Source organism: Pan paniscus, chromosome 4 (genome assembly GCF_029289425.2).
Source record: "Pan paniscus chromosome 4, NHGRI_mPanPan1-v2.0_pri, whole genome shotgun sequence".
NCBI lineage: Eukaryota > Metazoa > Chordata > Mammalia > Primates > Hominidae > Pan > Pan paniscus.
Genome location: NC_073253.2, coordinates 29,119,296 through 29,145,872, shown reverse-complemented (window position 1 = coordinate 29,145,872; position 26,577 = coordinate 29,119,296).

The following is a 26,577-nucleotide window of genomic DNA, read 5'->3' as shown; positions in this document are numbered from 1 at the left end:
TTGGTAACCAAGAAATGGAAATACAAGGCCCTGTGAATTATTACTTTTAGATATTACAGAGGAATTAATAAATCATTTATCTCAGGGTCAGTGAGATCTCACGAAGTACAGCCAATTAAGAAGTAAAAGATGGGCCGGGAGCGGTGGCTCATGCTTGTAATCCCAGCACTTTGGGAGGCCAAGGTGGGTGGATCATGAGGTCAGGAGATTGAGACCATCCTGGCTGACATGGTGAAACCCCGTATCTACTAAAAATACAAAAAATTAGCCGGGTGTGGTGGTGGGCCCCTGTAGTCCCAGCTACTCAGGAGGCTGAGGCAGGAGAATGGCGTGAACCCGGGAGGTGGAGGTTGCAGTGAGCTGAGATCGCGCCACTGCACTCCAGCCTGGGCGACAGAGCAAGACTCCATCTCAAAAAAAAAAAAATTAAATAAAAAAAATAAAATATGGCAAGGCAACGTTTGCTTCTATGGTTTGAAAGTTCATTCCCTTCAAAACTCATGTTGAAATGTACTTGCCATTGTTAATGGTGTTGAAAGGTGGGAACTTTAAGAGGTTATTGGGCTGTGAGGGCTTCACCTTCATAGGTGGGATTACTGCCATTACAGAAGGGCTAGTTTGGCCTCTTTTTTTCTCTTGGTTCTTCTGCTCTTCTGCCTTGTGAGAAGCAATGTGGCATTTAAGGCATCATCTTGGGAGCAGTGACCAGGCCCTTACCAAGCAAGTGTTAAACCTACCGGCATCTTGATATTAGACTTCCCAGCTTCCAGTACTGTGAGCCAAGAAATTTTTATTTGTTATCAACTACCAAGTCCATGATATTCTGTTACAACAGCACAAATGGACTAAGATATTTACCTTTCCTGAGAGATGCTTTATGACTTACAGTATTTATATGTTAAAAAACAACAATAAAAACAAAACCCACACATTAGAATATTCTTTTAAAAAACTCAGATACTTAATTTTATACCATGCCTCTAATTATATTGTGATTTTTAGAGTAATTTTAAGTTAATTTTGCATAAAATGTTTAAAATATCAAATATATTTATTGCTTACAATAACAGTCCAAGTACATAGACATAAAAATATTTTAAAGCTAAGATATATTATACATTTGAAAAGTTGTTTATTCTAGCTATATACACAATATACATACAGTTACGTATGTTTACATTTTTGCATACTTAGGTAGCCTCTTTTCCACTGGCCACTTCTAGCAAATGGCTCATCAATTTCTGTTTCCCTTCCATTACAAAAAATGTCTCTTCCATGGACATTCACTTACATGTACCTGGGATATAACAATAAAACCTTTTAGCTTTTCAGCTTTTCCACCCATTTCATGTTCTAGTTTCTCATATAACTAATCAACACAGTTGTCGGAGTAAACAACCTGTGTTTTTCAAAGTTCCGCAACGCTAAATAATTGTTTTCCTCCTTAAGCCTTTTATTTCACCTCAACTTTATATAATTAATATTTTTGCTCTTCATGCTAGTTGCATTCAAACCAAGTTCCCACTATTCAGGGTATTTAATACAGATTATGTATTTCCAGTTCTAGAAATGAAGATCATCTTAATATGCTCAAGGGAGTTTTGGTCTAATCTGGACTTTTCTTCCAGATGCTGTGGACATTTACTGTACCCTCAACAACTATCTAGTCTAACCAGATCTGGCCGTCATCAGATTGGCCCAGTATTTCCCACATATTTGACTGGATTGTTCATCTTTCACTTTAAGCACAGTCTTTATCAATGAGTGTAACTGCTGGCTTTGCTTACTTTTGCAATTCGGTGGGCTGAATAACAAGTTATCTAATAATTTATCTATCTCTCTCTGTGTCTGTTTCTGTCTCCTTACTACCCTGCCTGTATATTCTACATTGTCTATCACACTGAGATGGTGTGGTAGTGGTATATGGTGTAACTGTGCGAATGTGTGAGAGTAAGAAGTGCACTGGGGACACAGTTTTAGGCGGATATTCTTTTGGAAAGCATCTCTCTCCTCTTATTTCATGTCAAAGCTGAAAATGAATTCTCCATTGGATAGAAACACAGACACTTCTGAATATTGAAACTAGTAACTGCCAAGCTCTAAAAGCTATAATATTTCTATTTAAAATTTTTCATGACTAATTTTGTTTAAGCTAAAATAACCTTATCAGTGGATGGCAGCTCTGATTCTAAAACTGTGATTGTCATCAGAAGAACTTTACATAAATATTATAAATACATGTGTCCCAACACAAACCTAATTAATCATAATCTCTGTGAGATGATTCTCGGGAATCTCTGCATTTGAAAACCCTTATTTATCAGAAATAACCAAGTTTGAAATTCTCTAGTGAAAATTATATTGAAATGGTGTTGACTCTTAGTTTATTATGGGTAAAATATGTTTGAACTTATATTTATAGAATATTAATTATATTTTGTCCTTTGTTATACCATCTCTCCAATTATACTGTGATACTTTTAGAGTAAGATTGAGCTCACCCAGGCAGGAATCCAGTGGCACAATCTCAGCTCACTGTAACCTCCGCCTCCCAGGTTCAAGCAATTCTCCTGCCTCTGCTTCAGCATCCTGAGTAGCTGGGATTACAGGCATGTGCCACCACACCTGGCTAATTTTGTATTTTTAGTAGAGACACGGTTTCACCATGTTATTCAGGTTGGTCTCGATGGTCTCAAACTCCTGACCTTAGGTGATCCACCCACTTCAGATTCTCTAAGTGCTGGGATTACAGGCATGAGCCACTGTGCTCGGCCTGTACATGCTTTCTAAAAGTTTTAAGAATGCAACTTTTCATTTCCTAGGTTCACTGGTAAGGTTTACTCTTACTTGGCAGTGCGGTCTCTGGGTGGAAATTAAGAAACTTCAGTGTGTTTCATTATTCTCTCTGTCCAAATATTCTGAAAAATAATCAAAGTAACTGCCTGAAATTATTCAAGTTTGTTGATAAATCTTTATAAGCCAAAGTAGGCAGGTTGTGAAGTTTTTTTCTAGTCATGCCACATCCCACTTATAATAAAGTATTATGCAATGATTCACAAGGCTGGTTGATCCTTTTCCTGGTTTCACCAGACAAGCACCTTACTATACTCACCTGAAGAATGGCAACAGCTTCCTAAATCATGACCCTTACTCAATTTTGATCTCAAGTCAATGTCCCAGACAGCACCAAGGTGATCTACAAAAATTTAAAATTAAAAAAAGCACGTAATATAAATCTAAATCAGATTATATCACTCACTTTCTTTAAACTCTCCAATGATTTCCTATTTGAATTAAAGAAAATTACAACTTCTTAGCACGGCCAATGGAATCCCAAATTATCTGGTCCCTGACTTTATCTTACACCACTACCTTCTCATTCACTCTGCTCCCACAACAAAGGCCTTCTTTTTTTGGCTCTTAAAATTATCCTGTAGATCCAAAACTATGTAATTCCAAGAAGAAAAGGTAAGGGAAAATATTTATGATATTGGTTTGGCAATTATTTCTTTGATGTGACATCAAAGTTCAGGCAATAAAAGAAAAAGTAGACAAGTGGGACTACATCAAACTTGAAAACTTTTGTTCACCAAAGGATAGAATCATTGTGAAAAAGCAGCCAACAGAATGGGAGAAAATATTTGCAATTGTATATTTAACAAGGAGTTAATATCCAGAATATATAAAGAACATGTATATCTCAACAACAGAAACTCAACTCAATTTTAGAAATGGGTGAAGGACTTGAATAGACATTTCTCCAGTGATAATATAAAATGGCTGTATTAGTCCATTTTCACACTGCTGATAAAGACATGCTTGATACTGGGAAGAAAAAGATGTTTAATTGGACTTACAGTTCCACATGGCTGGGGAGGCCTCAGAATCATGGAGGGAGGTAAAGGGCTCTTCTTACATGGTGGCAGCAAGAGAAAATGAGGAACAAGCAAAAGCAGAAACCCCTGATAAACCCATCAGATCTTGTGAGACTTAGTCACTATCACGAGAATAGCATGAGAAAGACTGGCCCCCATGATTCAATTACCTCCCCCTGGTTCTCTACCACAACATGTGGGAATTCTGGGAGATATAAATCAGTCGAGATTTGGGTGGGGACACAGCTGAACCATATCAATGGCCAACAAGCTTATAAAATGATGTTTAACATCACTAATCATTACACAAATGCAAACACAAACCACAATGAGATGTCCACTCACACTTACTAGAATGGCCACTTTCAAACACACACAGACACACAGAGAGAGAGAGAGAGAGAGAGAGAGAGAAAATAACAAGTTTTGGCAGAGATTTGGAGAAGTTAGAACCCATGTGCACTGTTGATGGGATTGTAAATGGTGCAAGCACTATAGAAAACAGTATGGCAGTCACCCAGAAAATTAAAAATAGAGCTAACATACGATCCAACAATACCACTTCTGAGTATATATCCAGAAGAAATGAAAGCAGGGTGTCTAAGAGATATTTAAATATTCATGTCTACAGCAGCACTATTTATGACTGCCAAGAGTTAGAAGCAACGCAAATGCCATCAATGGATAACTGAATAAACAAAATGTGTTATTTGTATACAATAGAATACTACGCAGCCTTAAAAAGGAAAGAAATTCTGTCACATGTTACAACATGGATGAAACTTGAGGATATTATGCTAAGTGAAATAAGTCAGTCACAAAAGGACAAATTCTGATTTTATTTATATGAAGTATCTAAAGTAGTCAAATTCATAGATACAAAAAGTAGAGTGGTAGTTGCCAGGGGCTCAGGGAAAGGGGAATTATACAATGTGTATATAGTTTCAGTGTTGCAAGATAAATAAGCTCTAGAAATCTGTTGCATAACAATGTAAATATACTTAATACTATGGAACTGCACACTTAAAATGCTTAAGATGACAAATTTTATGCTATTGTTGTAACCACAGTGATGCAAAAAGACCTAAAATTTTTTCTTTGCCTGGAAAGTCTTGCCCTTGAATCTTCTCATTTCTGACCCCTTCATGGCATTCACCTTAGCTCATGTTTCCTCTGTCCAAAAGAGATGTCTCTTATATCCAATGTAAAGTAGCCTGCCTAAGTCACCTTCACATACGATCTCCCTAATTTGTTTTCCTAATGGCACTTATTATCATCTGAATTTATCCTATTCACATTTACAGTATTTTCTGCTCCATCTCTGCCATTAGAATGAATTTCTATGTCTTATACGCTGCTATATGTTCAATATATAGAACTTGGAATGAATGAGTCTTCTCAATAAATACTTGTGAAATAATAAAAGAAATATTTTAAGAAGGATTGAGCAATGCATTAATTCTTGCTAACCTCTGAACAAATAAATCATATTCATTTCAGCAAGATGTGAAAGTTGTGTCATGTCACAGAATGTGTTTTGTAAACAAATTGAATTATTTGACTAATGTGGGCAAAGAAGAGTGATAACACATTAAGCGGAGAGTGAGTGAGTGATAGGAAAAAGGCTAAATGTGGACATATAAAGGATTCAGTAAAATGGAAAAGCTGAATAAGTAGTTAGAATAAGGTAAAGTCACATTTAGATGGGCTCATTTGTCATGAGTGTGAGAGGGAACAGAGAACCAAGTGAAATAGTTGGGAACTAATACAGGTATGGAGGGGAAAGAACAAAATACAGAGGCAGAATGGGGAAGTATAAATCATAGATGATAACCTAACATGCAAGCAGAAGTACACTTAAGACACATGTATATCTGAATTATTTGGATCAGAGGAAACATGCCATCCCTTTCTTCAGCTATGTGACACATTCAAAACCAGGATTTGTTGAGATTAATTAGAGAATGGTAATGAAAAAAGGTTGAATTCAAGAAATTAATTTCTGTAAATGTTTTTGAAATTAACTTATAAGTGATGAGGACAATGATGATGGTAATGATGATTATGATATACATATAGTTACAGAGACCTTTAAAATTTACTGTCTATCAATGAGGACAATCACTGACAGATACCAAGAGCCATTGTTAGAGAAGTTATTCTTGTTAAAAATTATTCACTGTGTTGAGTGAAAATCTGGAAACTTCTATTTTCTCTTTTTAATCATATTATTGCCCACTAAACTAATAAAGAATGCCTGCTTTTTGTGTATAAGAAGTATTCAAATATCTGATAATGCCATTCTCGACTCATATTGAATAAAGTAATTTATAGGATAAACCTCTGGTAACTCCACCCATTTTGTCTCAGAACACTCAGTATTCTGATACGCTGTGATTTTGCTTTTCAAAATTATCTTGAAAATATTTTATGCTAAAATGTATGTAATACTCCAGAAGTAGTTGTATAATTAAGGTATTATATCCCTTAATTCTGAATATTATATTTTATATTGCTAGTTTGGCAAAAAGTATCATGAGGAGAGCCCAGAGCTATCTCACTGGAACTTTTTTGTGTCAAGTCTTCTACTTACATGGCTAAATTGTTAAAATAAAAGCAAAATTCTTAATTTAATCTCAGAAATTGTCGTATTGCTTTTAGTCCAATATGATAGCTGTAATATGCAATTTTATCATCCAATATATTAGGTATTCATTCACTTTTATATTTGTAAATCTCACAACAACTAAGAGTGCTTAACAAAGTATAATAGGTAACTACAGGAGGTGTTCCTCTCTACGGAAATTAGGGGCACAACAAATTAGAGCAAACACTGCAGGGAACTTCAGATTGCTACACGAGACAAGAACTATTTGACCCAGAGAACAGTTCCTTGTCTGACAAAAATAAAACTCACAAACATCGCATTTACTTATTACATTTCCCCTTACTGCAAAGAGAGAGTTTATTTTCAGAATCTGTATTCATTGCCAAGGAGAGAAGAAATCTTTAAAAATAACTGAGGAAACATACCAGAGTTACAAATATTGATCAAGTCAGACATTCATTTATAAATATGTATGTACAATTAATCTTTCCAAAAATTTGCAGAATATTTCATATAGAGTAAATTTGGAATACACTAATATTCATTTATTTAGCAAATGTTTATTGACTACCCACTCTGTGTGGGCAGTCATTTTTTTAAACACTAGGGATCGAAATGTGAACTAGCTAATAAGGCATTAGCCATCAAGGTGCAAATAAAGAAACAGAATTAATGCAAATGAAAGATAAATTAAGTTACAGTTCACACCAGCTGAAGTATTAAAGAGCATTTTTAACAAAATAATAACAGACTGCTTTAGCATGTTAAAAATGTGATTGATAACATACATGTTAAAGCATGTGAATGATAAAAAATGTGTTTAGTAAACAACATCTAAAGGGCTGAATAGTTAAACAGATATCACTAAAAACAAAAATAGAAAACCAAACACTAAGACAAGTGATTCTCACAGAATACCTGATAAAAGATAAAAAGATGAATGCTGTCATTGTGAAGTGTTCTTTGTAGATGTACTTAAACATGGCTTCTGCGCATAGGAAAGAATATGAAGAAGTATTTCTGGTTTAAAAAATATATTTGATGATTACAATCACCAATTCGAAACCTTGATTATTTATAGACAAATTTATAAAAATAATTTCATTTAAAATACATTTCTAGAAGTGTTTTAGAATTTTATTAATCAAATTCCCCTTTTTCAATTTCAAGCTGTGTCTAAAATATTGTAGGTTTCATTTCTTCTTTAGTGACTTTATTTTGCTGGTTAATACAAGTTGAGTATTACCATATCTATGACACCACAATTGCAAAATTCCAGACTTGACTTCATGTGATGGGTCACAATCAAAACACAGGCACATAACACAGAGATTATTCAGTGTCCCCAAGGGAAAAAGACTTTCCTGCCCCTCTTCAGCTGCGATATTTCATTTCCATACATGCCTAGATTCTCCCACATAAGCACGCTCACAAAGGTTAATAAAATGGCATATGTGCAGCCCTGACACACCAATGATTGGTTTCCAATGATGCCCTACATGGGCCCAAGACCTACATGCATTACTCACTGTGTTTTTTGCTTGTTCTCTTCTTTGAGTTTTAAAGATATTGTTGAAAATGTTTAAAAGGCCTACAGATACCTCTACAGGTAACAATGACAAGAAAAGCAGAAAGCATTTATGTTTACCTACAGCACAGAAAGTCAACCTGTTGGAGAAACTGTTGTTCCAAGAGCATGACTATTTTTGCTGTAGACAAACATAGTGTAGATAGTGATATGTATTAAATATGTTACAGAAGAGCATGGTGCTGGAATGACCACCATATATGACCCCTCAAAACAGAAGGATAAACTGTTGATATTCTATGCTAAAAGTGATGAATAGAAGTAATGAAAAACAGAAAACTTGCATAAAGATAAAAATAAAGATCTTGATTATGTATTGAAAGAGTGGATCCATCAGGATCACAGTAAACAAATGTCACTTAACAGTATTCTGATCACGAAGAAAGCAAAGATCCATCACGATGAACTGAAAAGTGAAGGGAACTATGAATATCAACAGGCTCATTGCAGAAATTTAAGAAAAGATAGGGGTTAAAATTTTAATGATTTATAGTGATAAAGCATCTGCTGATCATGAATCAATGGATACATTTATTGACAAGTATGCTAAGGTTATCACTGATGAAAATTTGACACCAGAACAAGTCTATAATGTTGCTGAAATATCACTGTTTGGGCATTATTACCCCAGAAAGACCCTGACTACATTTGATGAGACAGCACCTACAGGAATTGAGGATATCAAGGACAAAATATTTGTGCTGGTATTTGCTAATGCAACAGGCACACATAAGAAGGCACTTGCTGTGATAGACAACAGCTTGAGTACTCCCTGTTTTCAAGGAGTGAATTTCTTTCTTTCTTTTTTCATTTTATTTCATTTTATTTTTTTGAGAAGGAGTCTTGCTCTGTTGCCACGCTGGAGTGCAGTGGCGCAATCTCGGCTCACTGCAACCTTCAACTCCCACGTTCAAGCTATTATCCTGTCTCAGCCTCCTGAGTAGCTGGGATTACAGGCACGTGCCACCACACCCAGCTAATTTTTGTATTTTTAGTAGAGACGGGGTTTCACCATGTTGGCCAGGATGGTCTCAATCTCCTGACCTCATGATCTGCCCTCCTTGGCCTCCCAAAGTACTGGAATGAATTTCTTACCAGTCCTATATTAATTATTCTAGCAAAAAGTTGTGGATAACCAGAGACATCATTTCTGATTGGTATCGTAAACATTTTTTACTAGTAGCTCATGCTCACTGCAGGAAAGCTGATGGAATGATGACTGCAAGATTTTGTTATTGCCTGACAACTGTTCTGCTCATCCTCCAGCTGATATTCTCATAACAATAATGTTCATATTATATATTTTTCCCAAAATATGACTTCAGCAATTCACTCATGTGGCCAGAGTATCTTTAGATCAATGAAGACTAAATGTAAAAATACTCTTGAATCAGCATGGTAACAGCGGTGAACAGAGGAGTAGGTGTGGAAGGTTTACAAAAGGTGTTTAGCATAAAATATGCTATCTATACTGTTTCAAATACTTGAAACACAGTGACTGAAGACACAGATGTGCATGTGTAACATAACCTTATCAGTGATCATGATGAGCAAGATGGTGACATTGAAGGATTCCACATGTCAAGTAAGCAAAAAAGTCAGACCTCCATACCTATGCCAAATACATACCTTCAGAGTCTCAGTAAGCTATAAGAAGGGAATATCATATAATATTTTAACATCAATAATGAAACTGTTTTTGTTCATTTATTGATTGATAGTAAAAATAGTTGAAATTGCTCTGAATCAAGGTGATCATGATAATAATGATGATAAATATGACATTATTAACTGCAGACAAGTGCCTATAAGACATGGTACAAATGTGTGATGAGCTTATTGAGGGACTAGAGCAGTGTGCAATTATAACAGAAAAAGGAATCATGTCAGTTTATAAAATCAAAGGGAGACTTCAGAGACAAAAATCATTGTTAATGAGGCAAATTACACTGGAGGAAACATTGTAAAAAGATACCCAGCGAAATGCCTCCTCATTCCAGAGGATCCACTTTATGGTTCCTCAAATGCTTCTGATGTTTTTTCTTACTTGAAAAAAAAAAAAATACAATTTATGGCAACATTTTAATCCAAACACAGCATTGTAGGAGGAGACTGAAAGCCAGCTGTCATTTGTTGTTACTACTATTGGAATAGCTGGTACAGGTATTCTGGTGATGCTACTGTGCTGCTTAGTTACCCTGAACCCATAACTTTTTCACTGCACTAATGGTATGTCATATTTTTTCTTGTTAAGTACTTATGTGTGAATAAGTATAAGAAAATTATTGCTAATCCATAGTATATAGCTTCATAGTCAGATATTATAGTGATTCCAAACAATCACAGACTGTCCACATGGGTCACTGAGGTAGTGAAACATTTGCTTTCTGATTGTTCAATGTATACCAACTTTGTTTCATTTATAAAATTATTTAAAAATATTGCATAACATTACCTACCCTGAAGGTAAGGTTTTTAAATTGTAAAAATACAAAATGAATATATGAAACATAAACAAACCTTGTGTTTACACTTGGATCCCATCACCAAGATATCTCATTATGTATATGTAAATATTTCAAAATACTAAAAAATCTAAAATTCAAAACACTCTGATGCCCAGCTTTTCAGATAAGGGATACTCAATCTGTATACAAAACCTTGTAAAAATAATTATTTCTTGTAATTCTAACAAGTAGACTTAAATATAGTGATTCTTAAGGTTTCTTTTAAATGTCATATCCTATTAATAAGCTAGTAACATTTTTTTGATATTAAAAAGTATAATTGATTGGTATTATACTTTAAGTTTTAGGGTACATGTGCACAACATGCAGCTTTGTTACATATGTATACATGTGCCATGTTGGTGTGCTGCACCCATTAACTCGTCATTTAACATTAGGTATATCTCCTAATGCTATCCCTCCCCCCTTCCCCCACCCCACAACAGGCCCTGGTGTGTGATGTTCCCCTTCCTGTGTCCAAGTGTTCTCATTGCTCAATTCCCACCTATAAGTGAGAACATGCAGTGTTTGGTTTTTTGTCCTTGCGATAGTTTGCTGAGAATGATGGTTTCCAGCTTCATCCATGTCCCTACAAAGGACATGAACTCATCCTTTTTTATGGCTGCATAGTATTCCATGGTGTATATGTGCCACATTTTCTTAATCCAGTCTATCATTGTTGGACATTTGGGTTGGTATTTGTTATTGTGAATAGTGCTGCAATAAACATATGTGTGCATGTGTCTTTATAGCAGCATGATTTATAATCCTTTGGGTATATACCCAGTAATGGATAGCTGGGTCAAATGGTATTTCTAGTTCTAGATCCCTGAGGAATCGCCACACTGACTTCCATAATGGTTGAACTAGTTTACAGTCCCACCAACAGTGTAAAAGTGTTCCTATGTCTCCACATCCTCTCCAGCACCTGTTGTTTCCTGACTTTTAAATGATCACCATTCTAACTGGCGTGAGATGGTATCTCATTGTGGTTTTGATTTGCATTTCTCTGATGGCCAGTGATGGTGAGCATTTTTTCATGTGTCTGTTGGCTGCATAAATGTCTTCTTTTGAGAAGTGTCTGTTCATATCCTTCGCCCACTTGTTGATGGGGTTGTTTTTTTCTTGTAAATTTGTTTGAGTTCTTTATAGATTCTGGATATTAGCCCTTCGTCAGATGAGTAGATGGCAAAAATTTTCTCCCATTCTGTAGCTTGCCTGTTCACTCTGATGGCAGTTTCTTTTGCTGTGCAGAAGCTCTTTAGTTTAATTAGATCCCATTTGTCAATTTTGGCTTTTGTTGCCATTGCTTTTGGTGTTTTAGACATGAAGTCCTTGCCCATGCCTATGTCCTGAATGATATTGCCTAGGTTTTCTTCCAGGGTTTTTATGGTTTTAGGTCTAACATTTAAGTCTTTAATCCATCTTGAATTAATTTTTGTATAAGGTGTAAGGAAGGGATCCAGTTTCAGCTTTCTACATATGGCTATCCAGTTTCCCAGCACCATAACATTTAATGTATACATGTGTAACATATGAAGTTTAGAAATACTGAGGTAGTGTGTCTGTTGGCTGCATAAATGTCTTCTTTTGAGAAGTGTCTATTCATATCCTTCGCCCACTTTCTGATAGGGTTGTTTGTTTTTTTCTTGTAAATTTGTTTGAGTTCATTGTAGATTCTGGATATTAGCACTTTGTCAGATGAGTAGATTGCAAAAATTTTCTCCCATTCTGTAGGCTGCCTGTTCACTCTGATGGTAGTTTCTTTTGCTGTGCAGAAGCTCTTTAGTTTAATTAGATCCCATTTGTCAATTTTGGCTTTTGTTGCCATTGCTTTTGGTGTTTTAGACATGAAGTCCTTGCCCATGCCTATGTCGTGAATGGTAATGCCTAGGTTTTCTTCTAGGGTTTTTATGGTTTTAGGTCTAACATTTAAGTCTTTAATCCATCTTGAATTAATTTTTGTATAAGGTGTAAGGAAGGGATCCAGTTTCAGCTTTCTACATATGGCTAGCCAGTTTTCCCAGCACCATTTTTTAAATAGGGAATCCTTTCCCCATTTCTTATTTTTATCAGGTTTGTCAAAGATCAGATAGATAGTTGTAGACGTGTGGTATTATTTCTGAGGGCTCTGTTCTGTTCCATTGGTCTATATCTCTGTTTTGGTACCAGTACCATGCTGGTTTGGTTACTGTGAACTTTGAAGTAGTTTTTTTCCAATTCTGTGAAGAAAGTCACTGGTAGCTTGATGGGGATGGCATTGAATCTATAAATTACCTTGGGCAGTATGGCCATTTTCACAATATCGATTCTTCCTATCCATGAGTATGGAAGGTTCTTCCATTTGTTTGTGTCCTCTTTTATTTCGTTGAGCAGTGATTTGTAGTTCTTCTTGAAGAGGTCCTTCACATCCCTTGTAAGTTGGATTCCTAGGTATTTTACTCTCTTTGAAGCAATTGTGAATGGGAGTTCACTCATGATTTGGCTCTCTGTTTGTCTGTTATTGGTGTATAAGAATGGTTGTGATTTTTGCACATTGACTTTGTATCCTGAGACTTTGCTGAAGTTGCTTATCAGCTTGAGGAGATTTTGGGCTGAGACGATGGGGTTTTCTAGATATACAGTCATGTCATCTGCAAACAGGGACAATTTGACTTCCTCTTTTCCTAAATGAATACCCTTTATTTCTTTCTCCTTCCTGATTGCCCTGGCCAGAACTTTCAACACTATGTTGAATAGGAGTGGTGAGAGAGGGCATCCCTGTCTTGTGCCAGTTTTCAAAAGGAATGCTTCCAGTTTTTGCCCATTCAGTATGATATTGGCTTTGGGTTTGTCATAAATAGCTCTTATTCTTTTGAGATACGTCCCATCAATAAGTAATTTATTGAGAGTTTTTAGCATGAAGCGTTGTTGAATTTTGTCGAAGGCCTTTTCTGCATCTATTGACATAATCATGTGGTTTTTGTCTTTGGTTTGGTTTATATGCTGGATTATGTTTATTGATTTGCATATGTTGAACCAGCCTTGCATCCCAGGGATGAACCCCCCTTGATCATGGTGGATAAGCTTTTTGATATGCTGCTGGATTCGGTTTGCCAGTATTTTATTGAGGATTTTTGCATCGGTGTTCATCAGTGATATTGGTCTAAAATTCTCTTTTTTTGTCGTGTCTCTGCCAGGCTTTGGTATCAGGATGATGCTGGCCTCATAAAATGAGTTAGGGAGGGTTCCCTCTTTTTCTATTGATTGGAGTAGTTTCAGAAGGAATGGTACCATCTCCTCCTTGTACCTCTGGTAGAATTCAGCTGTGAATCCATCTGGTCCTGGACTTCTTTTGGTTGGTAAGCTATTAATTATTGCCTCAATTTCAGAGGCTGTCATTGATCTATTCAGAGATTCAACTTCTTCCTGCCTTAGTCTTGGGAGGGTGTATGTGTTCAGGAATTTATCCATTTCTTCTAGATTTTCTAGTTTATTTGCATATAGGTGTTTATAGTATTCTTTGATGGTAGTTTGTATTTCTTTGGGATTGGTGGTGATATCCCCTTTATCATTTTTTATTGCGTCGATTTGATTCTTCTCTCTTTTCCTCTTTATTAGTCTTGCTAGCAGTCTATCAATTTTGTTGATCTTTTCAAAAAACCAACTCCTGGATTCATTGATTTTTTGAATGTTTTTTCGTGTCTATCTCTTTCAGTTCTACTCTGATCTTAGTTATTTCTTGCCTTCTGCTAGCTTTTGAATGTGTTTGCTCTTGTCTCTAGTTATTTTAATTGTGATGTTAGGGTGTCAATTTTAGATCTTTCCTGCTTTCTCTTGTGGGCATTTAGTGCTATAAATTTCCCTCTACACACTGCTTTAAATGTGTCCCAGAGATTCTGGTATGTTGTGTCTTTGTTCTGATTGGTTTCAAAGAACATCTTTATTTCTACCTTCATTTCGTTATGTATCCAGTAGTCATTCAGGAGCAGGTCGTTCAGTTTCCATGTAGTTGAGTGGTTTTAAGTGAATTTCTTAATTCTGAGTTCTAGTTTGATTGCACTGTGGTCTGAGAGACAGTTTGTTATAATTTCTGTTCCTTTACATTTGCTGAGGAGTGCTTTACTTCCAACTATGTGGTCAATTTTGGAATAGGTGCATTGTGGTGCTGAGAAGAATGCATATTCTGTTGATTTGTGGTGGAGAGTTCTGTAGATGTCTATTAGGTCTGCTTGGTGCAGAGCTGAATTCAATTCCTGGATATCCTTGTTAACTTTCTGTCTCGTTGATCTGTCTAATGTTGACAATGGGGTGTTAAAGTCTCCCATTATTATTGTGCGGGAGTCTAAGTCTCTTTGTAGGTCTCTAAGGACTTGCTTTATGAATCTGGGTGCTCCTGTATTGGGTGCATATATATTTAGGATAGTTAGCTCTTCTTGTTGAATTGATCCCTTTACCATTATGTAATGGCCTTCTTTGTCTCTTTTGATCTTTGTTGGTTTAAAGTCTGTTTTATCAGAGACTAGGATTGCAACTCTGCCTTTTTTTGTTTTCCATTTGCTTGGTAGATCTTCCTCCATCCCTTAATTTTGAGCCTATGTGTGTCTCTGCACATGAGATGGGTTTCCTGAATACAGCACACTGATGGGTCTTGACTCTTTATCCAATTTGTCAGTCTGTGTCTTTTAATTGGAGCATTTATCCCATTTACATTTAAGGTTAATATTGTTATGTATGAATTTGATCCTTTCATTATGATGTTAACTGGTTATTTTGCTCGTTTGTTGATGCAGTTTCTTCCTAGCATCGATGGTCTTTACAATTTGGCATGCTTTTGCAGTGGCTGGTACCAGTTGTTCCTTTCCATGTTTAGTGCTTCCTTCAGGAGCTCTTATAGGGCAGGCCTGGTGGTGACAAAGTCTCTCAGCATTTGCTTGTCTGTAAAGGATTTTATTTCTCCTTCACTTATGAAGCTTAGTTTGGCTGGATATGAAATTCTGGGTTGAAAATTCTTTTCTTTAAGAATGTTGAATATTGGCCCCCACTCTCTTCTGGCTTGTAGAGTTTCTGCCAAGAGATCAGCTGTTAGTCTGATAGGCTTCCCTTTGTGGGTAACCCAAGCTTTCTCTCTGGCTGCCCTTAACATTTTTTCCTTCATTTCAACTTTGGTGAATCTGATAATCATGTGGCTTGGAGTTGCTCTTCTCAAGGAGTATCCTTGTGGCGTTCTCTGTAATTCCTGAATTTGAATGTTGGCCTCCCTTGCTAGGTTGGTGAAGTTCTCCTGGATAATATCCTGTAGAGTGTTTTCCAACTTGGTTCCATTCTCCCTGTCACTTTCAGGTACACCAATCAGATGTAGATTTGGTCTTTTCACATAGTCCCATATTTCTTGGAGGCTTTGTTCGTTTCTTTTTATTCTTTTTTCTCTAAACTTATCTTCTCACCTCATTTCATTCATTTGATCTTCAGTCGCTGATAGCCTTTCTTCCAGTTGATCAAATTGGCTACTGAAGCTTGTGCATTCATCATGTAGTTCTTGTGCCATGGTTTTCAGCTCCATCAGGTCCTTTAAGGACTTCTCTGCATTGGTTATTCTAGTTAGCCACTAATCTAATCTTTTTTCAAGATTTTTAACTTCTTTGAGATGGGTTCAAACTTCCTCCTTTAGCTTGGAGAAGTTTGATCATCTGAAGCCTTCTTCTCTCAACTCGTCAAAGTCATTCTCCGTCCAGCTTTGTTCCATTGCTGGTGAGGAGCTGCTTTCCTTTGGAGGAGGAGAGGTGCTCTGATTTTTAGAATTTTCAGTTTTTCTGTCCTGTTTTTTCCCCATCTTGGTGGTTTTATCTACCTTTGGTCTTTGATGATGGTGACGTACAGATGGGGTTTTCGTGCAGATGTCCTTTCTGTTTGTTAGTTTTCCTTCTAACAGTCAGGACCCTCAACTGCAGGTCTGTTGGAGTTGGCTGGAGGTTCACTCCAGACCCTGTTTGCCTGGGTATCAGCAAATGTTGATGTCTGATCGTTCCTCTGGAAGTTTCATCTCAGAGGGGTACCCGGCTGTGTGATGTGTCAGTCTGCCCCTACTTGGGGGTGCCTCCCAGTTAGGCTACTTGGGGGTCAGGGACCCACTTGAGGAGGCAGTCTGTCCATTCTCAGATCTCAAACTCTGTGCTGGGAGAACCACTACTCTCTTCAAAGCTGTCCGACAGGGACATTTAAGTCTGCAGAGGTTTCTGCTGCCTTTTGTTCAGCTATGCCCTGCCCCCAGTGGTGGAGTCTACAGAGGCAGGCAGGCCTTCTTGAGCTGTGGTGGGCTCCACCCAGTTCCAGCTTCCCGGCCCCTTTGTTTACCTTCTCAAGGCTCAGCAATGGTGGGCGTCCCTCCCCCAGCCTCACTGCCACCTTGCAGTTCAATCTCAGACTGCTGTGCTAGCAATGAGTGAGGCTCCGTGGGCGTGGGACCCTCCGAGCCAGGCGCAGGATATAATCTCCTGGTGGGCCGTTTGCTAAGACCATTGGAAAAGCGCAGTATTAGCGTGGGAGTGACCTGATTTTCCAGGTGCCATCTGTCACAGCTTTGCTGGGCTATGAAAGGGAATTCCCTGACCCCTTGCGCTTCCCAGGTGAGGCCATGTCTCACTCTGCTTCGGCTCACACTCAGTGCGCTGTACCCACTGTCCTGCACCCACTGTCCGACAAGCCCCAGTGAAATGAACCCGGTACCTCAGTTGGAAATGCAGAAATCACCCATCTTCCGCATCACTTGCACTGGGAGCTGTAGCCAGGAGCTGTTCCTATTCGGCCATCTTGGAACTGCCTCAGAAGGTTTCTTAGACAGTGGCCTAGGCAGCTTCTACATGGGCCTTTGTGGGAGCTGCCCAAGTTTTGCTCAGTGCTCAGTTTCTGTAATCTGCATCCACACCTGCTCTACCCTTGTTTAGGCTGATCTTGGTCTTTAGAAAGAAACTTGGTCGTAAGTTTATGGTTTCATAGCTTAATTGTCCACAAGAAAGAATGACCTGGATCAAGGATCTTCTCTGATTTTCTTTGGGAAAAGTTTGACATCTGACCTTGGACAACTGCACTCAGATTCTGCGGGGTGACCCTGTGACCTCACGTGCCCTGCACTTCCTTTTCCTGAGAGCTTTCACTGCTCTGGACTCTCCAGAACCACAAGGCAAGGGTTTGGCTGCAGGTGAAGGATGTGAACCAGTCCTGAAAGACCCAGTGGAAAAGGAAAGAATCCCCAGGATGAGGAATGGGAGGAAGGGTGAGAGGCTCTTCTTAGAGAAAGAAAGGTGGCTGGAGGATCAGAGAACTCTGTGTGTGTGTGTGTGTGTGTGTGTGTGTGTGTGTGTGTGTGTGTGTGTGTCCAGGATGAGGTTAGTGGAGTTCCAGAGAGACAGGGTTGCCTTCTGGGGCTGAGAATACGGATTCCTTGGTATTCAGGCTCTGGTCCTCTTCCTCTCCTGGCCCTACTCATCCTGCCTCCCACTCCTCCCTTCCTCCTCATTCTGTCCTTCAGCCTTTTTGTCACCACTCCTCCTTCCTCTTTCTGCTCCCGCTCCCTCATGTCCTGTCACCTCCTTTTCCTTTCACACACAGAGGATGCAGGTCAACACTGGAAAGGGTTGCTGCAGTCTGAGAAACTGAAGGAATGTTTTACACCAGCAGGAGAAGCTATACAGCTATGCAAATAAAGATCATGTGTATTGTTGAAAAAAATAGAACATATATCAATGGAAGAGAAGAGAGAATTCAGAAATAGATCCTTACATATATGTTTAACTAATCATTCTTAGACATGAATATAGTTATATGTATATATATAATCACGTTTTTGATGATTATCTATCTTTACCTCCAAAATAGGGAACATTAAGAGAACTTAAAAAGAAGCCACAATATAGGAGATACTATATTTATATCCAACAAAGGATTTTTTAATAGTATGTATATAAAGCAGTCTGATAATATAAACAGCACAATGAAACGATTTGGCAAAAGAATTGAATAGATACTTCAGAAAAGAAGATACGTGAATGGTCAATTAGCACATGCAAAGATGCTCAACTCTTTAGTCATCTGGGAGATCAGTCAATACAATGATGAGATACCATTACATATCCATGAGAACAATAAAGTTAAAAAGGCTGGAAATACCACATGTTGGTAAGGATATAAAGCACTTGGAAGTCTTACACTTGTGGGAATGAAAAATGGTCCGACTTCTTTGAAAATCTGGATAACAGTTTCTTCTAAGTTTAAACACATACAAATCAGATGGGCAGTCTTTCTGTTATGGGGGGGCGGGGGGGCAGGGAGTGGGGGGGGGTCCTTGCTCCCAGAGCTCCCAAGATGGTGGTGAGCCGCTTCCAAGATGGTGGCAAGCCTTGTGTTCTCTGACCTGGGGTTCTTGGCCTCATGGATTCCAAGGAATGGAATCTTGGGCCATGCAGTGAGTGTTATAGCTCTATTAGAAGCTGTGCGTCATGGAAGAGAACCGTGGAACCCAGTGACTAGTGTTCAGCTCGATTAGGATGAACCCAGGCACTTAGCCATGCAGGAACAATGGCAAGCCTTTAGCCCATTAGGGAGCGGCAATGGGTGCCTTGCTGGATCAGGAGCAAAGCAGATTCCCTGCCAGATCCGGAGGGATGGAAGTCAGTGGTGGGTCTGCGATGGTGGCAAACATCAGTGGTGGACAGTGAGTGAAAGCTCAGCTTGAGCTGTAACAAACACGGACTAGAAGAGTGTGCAGTTGCAAGATTTAATAGAGTGAAAACAGAGCTCCCTACAAAGGGAGGGGATCCAAAGAGGGTAGCTGTTGCTGGCTCGAATGCCTGGGTTTATATCCCGATAATTGTCCCTCCCACTGTGCTCTCAGGCAATAGATGATTGCTTATTTCTTTACCTCCTGTTTTTGCCTAATTAGCATTTTAGGGAGCTCTCTTTACTACCTGATTGGCCGGGTGTGAGCTAAGTTGCCAGCCCCTTGTTTAAAGGTAGATGCGGTCACCTTCACAACTAGGCTTAGGGATTCTTAGTCAGCCTAGGAAACAAGCATGGTGTAGCCACACAAAGGAATACTACTCAGCAATTACAGCGTATTAACTGTTGATGAAAATACTCATACAGATGGATTAATATGATGCATGAAAGAAGGCAGACACAAAAGAACACAGGTCTAATTTCATTTACAGAAAATGGTTAAAAACGCAAACTGACCTAACGTGACACTTGCTCCCTGGGGTGGAGGGTTGAAAGAGTGATGAACTGCAAAGCCTTACAAGAAACTTTGGGCTTATGGAAATTCCCATGTCTTGATTATAGCAGTTGTTCCATTTGTGTATACATTTGTAAATATGCATTTAATTATATATTTTAAAGTGCTGCAGTCTGTTGTACTTAATTTATACCTTTATAACATTGACTTAATAATCTTAATATCTCCATACTAGCAATTACCAGATAGAAAATGAAATTCAATAAAACATAATAGAGATTAATATCAAAAATCATTGCATGCTTAAGAATACATATAATGAAGCAGATACAAACCCCTGAAAGCTATTGGTGAGAGAAATTAAAGAAGAGTAAATAGAGAAATGTATATCATGTTCATGGATTGGAAGACTCAATTTTGTGAGGATATCACATCAACATAATTCTGATTAATAATTCTAGTAGGAGTTTTAAAGAAATGTAAATGCTAATTTAAAAATGTATTTGAAAATCAAATAATCTAGAATAGGCAAGTCGGTCTTGAAAAAGTTGGAAGACTTACTCTGCTCGATTTCAAAACTCATTTTAGAGCTACAATAATTTAAAAGCTATGGTACGGGTGTAAGTATACATAAATAAAGTAAAAGAATACAGATTCAAAAAATACACCCCCTATGTACAGTTATTTAAATTTTTTAGAAACAAAGACACCAATGCCCTTCATTGGGGAAATGAGAGACTTTTCAATAGAAAGTTTCTGAGTGAAATAATATTTGTTGTTTTAAAAAGTTAATAGTAACAGCCACTTTCTACCATACATTGAAATTAACTTAAGACGTGAAAGTTAGAATTAGAAACCTTCTAAAGGAAAAAATACAAACTATTTTCATGAACTTGACATAGGAAAATATTTCTTAGACCAGAAAATATTTCTTAGACTGTAGCACTGACCACAATAAGAAATCAGTTAAATTGTACTTCATTTTTAAAAAGCTTCTGCTTATTATAGGTTAGTGTTTAACAAGGCAAAACCTATCTGGAGACCAAGAATAATTATTTGCAACATATATGCATGTTGCAAATAAATATATTTTTATATATTAATAGAAATATATATATATATATATGTTAGTCTTGAGTGGGTCCAACCTCTATGGTCCCCTCTGTTTGGCATGGGGTGAGGAAGTCCACTCTGGCCTTAGAACAGCATGGACTGCCAGGCATTCTCAGAGAGGGTCTCAACTTCAACGCTTCACATGTACATATATGAAACAATGGACTCATTCAAAATATATAAATAACTCCAATAGATCACAAAGAAAATGATAAACAACCCAGTATATCAATGAGTGGAAAAATTTGAAAAGGTGCTTTACATAAGAAGATGTCCAAATGACCAATAAGCATGTGAAAACCAAAATATCCCTACACATCTGGTAGAACGGCTAAAATTTAAAAGACTGAAAATATTAAGTGTGTGGGAATGTAGACGACTGGAAATAGCCTATGTTTTTCATAGAAATGTAAAATAATATAATCATTTTGCAAAACTCTGTGTCCGTTTTCAGCCTTTCACCAAGAAATTCCATCCCTAGCTATCGATACCGAGGAGAAATGAGTATGTATATTCACAGAAAGAAGTGTATAAGAATATTCAGTTACTTATGCATAAGAGCCAACAAGTAAACCTGTCTACCATCACAAAAATGGATATCAAATTGTGTGATAATTATGCAATAAATAGGATATTACTAGGCCAAAACAAAATGAAATGAAAGAAAAACACAAACAAATTGGTAGCATACTGATATATCCAACTGATTAAGAGAAGTCAAAACAAGAGAAGATACTGAATGATTTCATTGTTATGAAGCATAAAAATAAGCAAAATTAATCAGGTGTGGCTGCTATAGTTTAGATATTTGTCCAATCTCATGTTTAAATTTGATCCCCAATGTTGGAGGTGGGGCTTAATGGGAGGTGTTTGGGTTATGGGAGTGGATCCCCCATGAATAGATTAATCCCCTCCCTGGGAGAAGGTAGTGAGTGAATTCTCATTCTATTAGTTCCTGCAAGAGCTGGTTATTAAAAAGAGTCTTGAGCTTTTCCTCTCTCTTTTGCTTCCTCTTTCACCATATGATCTTTGCACACACTGGTTCCCTTTCATCTTCTGCAGGGTGGGGAAGCAGCCTCAGGCCCTCATTAAGAGCAGTTGTTGGTGCCATTCTTCTTCTGCAGCCTACAGAACTATGAGCGAAATACATCTCTTTTCTTTATAAATGACCCAGCCTCTTGTATTCCTTTATAGCAACACAAAGGGACAAAAGGACTAAGATAGTGACAAAATTTAGAATATATTCTTCATTTGGGGGATGAGTATTGACTGGCAAGGAGCACATCAGAACTTTTTGGCATAGAGGAAAATGTTCCCTTTCTTGATGTGGGTGTTATTATATAAGGTATAGTTATATTAAAAGTCATAAGTCTGTACCCTTAGGTTTTTTGTAGTTTACTCCATGCAAATTATATCTTAGTGAATAGCTGTTAGCATAAAACAAAGTGACAGATGACAAACACTTAAAAAATAAAAATTGACAGAAGATAGGTAACAAATATTCTGCAGATAAATAGGGATCACTTGAGAAAAAAAGAAAAACAAAAACAATGGAATAGAACAAACACAAAAAAGTTTTATTTAAAAAAAGAGTTTGACATTTAAAAGTTTGAAATAATATTAAAGCGACACACTGTTTCCTTGGAAACACAATGCAGAACCACAAACTCTGAGACTTATTATAGCGAAAGTATTGTCATTCAGTTCAATCTAATGGTATAAGGTTAGCTTTGAAGGCCAAAAGAAATTAGTTTCTAATTCTTATTCTTCTCCCCACTAGACTTGTGGCCTAGGGTAATTTTGTAATCTTTCTGAGTCTGTTTTCTCATCAGGAGCAGGACAATTCCTAAGTAATAGATCGTATATAGAAGTAAATATGATCTCATGGCAGTGGACATCAACCATAGTTAATTATTAAGAATATATTTACATTGAGCTCTCCTTTATCTACTTTAAAATTGCAGACAAACAACAATTGACAAAGAATAGATAAAATGTTCTAACATAAACATTCTTCCATTCTTTCTAGGAAGAAGTCACACATACAGTAAAAATAATTAGAGAGGACCCAGTTCATATCGAACAACCTTCCCCAAACCCTGAAACAGGTCTGCTTTCTAACATCAGAGATGAAAGCAGTCTATTTCAGACAGAGGGGCTTGTAGGGGTTGGACCCCCTGCAGGCCTATCTACCTGGAATAGACTAAGAAAGTCTGCTCCAGCCTTAGAACAGCATGGGCTGCCAAGCGTTCCCACAGAGGCTCTCTACTTCAGCTCTAGATGTGCTGAGGAATACGTGCACGTGGGTCGGGTTAAGGCCAGCTGAATCACACGATCAGGGCTGTCATCAGCATCAAAGTCAGTGGAAGGATGCCAGTCCCCAGAGCTCTGTTCCAGGCCACAGGATGCTCCCTGGAGGGGTGGTGGGCATATCAGTACCAATCAGGGGAAATATCAGTAATAGACAAGAGGCATAAATAAACAATGTCTGTCCTCCACTAAAACCCAGGAAAGTTCTCATTCCAAAAGCGATGTCTTGAAGAAAACATAGGTATAAATCTTTGTGATTCTGGATTAGACACTTCTTAAGTAGGCACAAGCAACACCAAAATAGAAAGATAAATGGACTTCATTAAAATAAAAAATCTTTCATGCTTCCAAGGACTCTGTCAAGGAAGTGAAAAGATAATCCATGTAACGGGAGAACTATTTGCAAATCATATACCTAACAAGGGTCTAGTATCTACAGTATATAAAGAATTCATATAAGTGAGCAAAAAAGACAATTTAAAAATGGGAAAAAAGTTTGAATAGACATTTCTGTAAATGATACATACAAATGGCCAACAAGCACATACAGAGAGGTTCAATGTTTTTCCTCATTAGGAAAATGTAAACTTAAATCAAAATGAAATACCACTTCAGACCCACAAGGGTGACTTTAAAAAAAACACAACATATGTTTGGAAAGTTATGGAGAAAATGGAATTCTCATATATTACTAGTGGGAATATGAAATGCTGTAGCCACTGAGATTGGAAAACAGTCTGTCAGTTCCTCAAAAACTTAAACATAAAGTCATATATGATGCAGCAATTGCACTCCTGGGTATATAACCAAGAAAATTAAAATCAAATATTCACTCAAAAACATGTACAAAAATGTTCATAGCAGCATTATTCATAATAGTGAAAAAGTGGAAACATCCCAAACCACCATCAGTTGATGAACAGGTAAACAAAATGTGGTATAACTATAAAATGGAATATCATTTGGCCACAAAAAGGATTGAAGTACTGCTGCATGCTACAACAAGGATGAACCTTGAGAACATTGTGCTAAGTAAGAGATGCAGATGCAAAAGGCAATGTTGCATTATTCCATATACAGGAAATGCCCAGATCAAATATATCTATATATAGAGAAGGTAGATTAGTGTTTGTCAGGGACTGCAAAAACGGGGTAATTGGAGAGTGACTGCCAGTAAGTACAGGAATGCTTTCCAGCATTGCCAAAGTATTCTGAAATTAGGTAGTGGTGATGGTTGCAAAACCTTTGGAATATAGTAAAAGACGCTGAATGGTATGCATAAAAATGGTGACTTTTGTGATATATGAATTATACTTTAGAAGTAATAATAGCAACAGTAATAAAGAGAGGTATCTTTCCACACCTCCATGTCCTGTATTTTTATTAAGAAAGAAAGAAAAAAAAAGGCTTTTTAAGGCCAGGTTCAGTGGCTCACTCCTGTAATCCCAGCAATTTTGGAGGCCTAGGTGGGAGGATGGTTTGAGGCCAGAAGTTTGAGAGCAGCCTGAAAAACATAGCACCACCTCATCTCTACAAAACATTAAAAAACTTAGCCAAGATGGTGATGTGTGCATAGAGTTCCAGCTACTTCTGAAGTTCGGACAGGAGGATCGCTTGAGCCTGGAAGTTTCAGGTAGCAGTGAGCAGTAATCACTACTGCACTTCAGCCTGAGTAACAGAATGAGACCCTGTCTCACACAGAGCCATGTCACATAGTAAGTGGCCAGAATAGGTTGCTGACAGCATGTCTAGAGGAAATGTATTAGATGAAACAAATTAAATTCAAAAACTTTTTTTGAGGTGGGGGGCAGAAATGAGGTACAGGGGAGAGAAACACCTACTTGGAAAGAACCACACAACTGAATTGGAAAACTTGGAATGGGGCTTGTGGGAGGGGGATTCTACCTGAGATCTGGCTCCAGTACTTACAGCAAAGGGAACTTGGGTGGGTTACAGACTCTCTGTGCCTTGGTTTCTTCATCAGCAAAACAGAATCATCCCATAAACTGTAAGGTCCGTGGTATCAGAGGGTCCCCAAACTGACTGCACATCTGAGTCATGTTAACAAACACATTCCAGGCCCCACCTGAGCACGCTGAATCAGAATCCCTGCAAGGAGGACACTGAACCTGTATTTGCACTGACCTTCCAGGTGTTTCTTACTCTGATCAACTTGGGGGTAGGAACCATTGAGCTGCATCACATCATTCCAAAGCCCAAACACAAAAGCAGAACAAGAATATATTCAATGCAGTCTCCAAAGCAGAGAAATCTCTTGGGGGAACCTAGAAGTGAAGGAGACCTGGCTTGCTGGGCTCCATCTTAACTTTATCCTGACTACGGCAGAGACACGAGCCCTTCGGGACACATGTCTGAGGCAGTGACAGTCCAACTTTGGAACAGTGGAAGCCCTAGTTTCAAATTCAAGCTTGCTTTGAGTAGAAATTAAGTTTACATCTTTTTGTACAGCAACAAGGCCAGTCTTCTGCAAGCTGCTTACCTTACAAGGAAAAAAAACAAAATCCTACTACTAAGAATTCAAACTTCAGCAGACATGGGTAAGGAAGTCTTATAAATCTGTTCTAGCCACCTAAAAATAAACCAGAAATTTAGCAAGTTCTTTCACATTCAGGACAGTTGTGTTCACTAGATCAGAGGCACTGAGACATGAAGAAAAGACCCGCTAAAAAGGGAAAGCCTTCCTTCCTGCCCTAGGACATCCCTGCCAACTTCAGGGAGGTGGGAACCCAGCTGCGCTCTCTACAGTGTGGGTTACTTTTGTGTCTGGAAGGCGTCTGACATCCTGCGACCTGGACCCATTTCAAGGAGCTTTGGGAAGAGCCCAGATCACTGATGGAATTGGACAGTGCGTGGAAATAGTTCAGCAGGACGAGGGTAAGTGCAGGATCACGGCCAGGTCATTCTGAGAGACAATGAGCGGCACTGATGGGGTCAGACAAAGATTAAAAACAAAAGTTTGTGCTTCGACTTCAGAAACTCAAATCAATAACTAATTTGCTCTTGTAAGTAATAAGCAGCATTTTTCTATCTACATGAGAATTTAGTCTCAAAACAGAAATCAGAAAAAATATCAAGTCCAGGGCATAAAACCTAAACCGGTGCTTAGATTTATTCATTCTAAATAGAGCTAAGAGTAAAATCTTCTCCATAAAATATAAATTGTATCTATACATAAAATATATATTGTATCTGAGTTCAGGGTGTGATGAGTGTGACCATGGACTACCCAGCATTCATGTGAAAGTGAAGGAAGAGGACTGGATGAATCCCAGTGGAAAGCGTGCCTCTCAGCAGCCTGCACCATCCTCCACCTACACTGTGTAATGACAGTGCTTTGAGATGTAGCA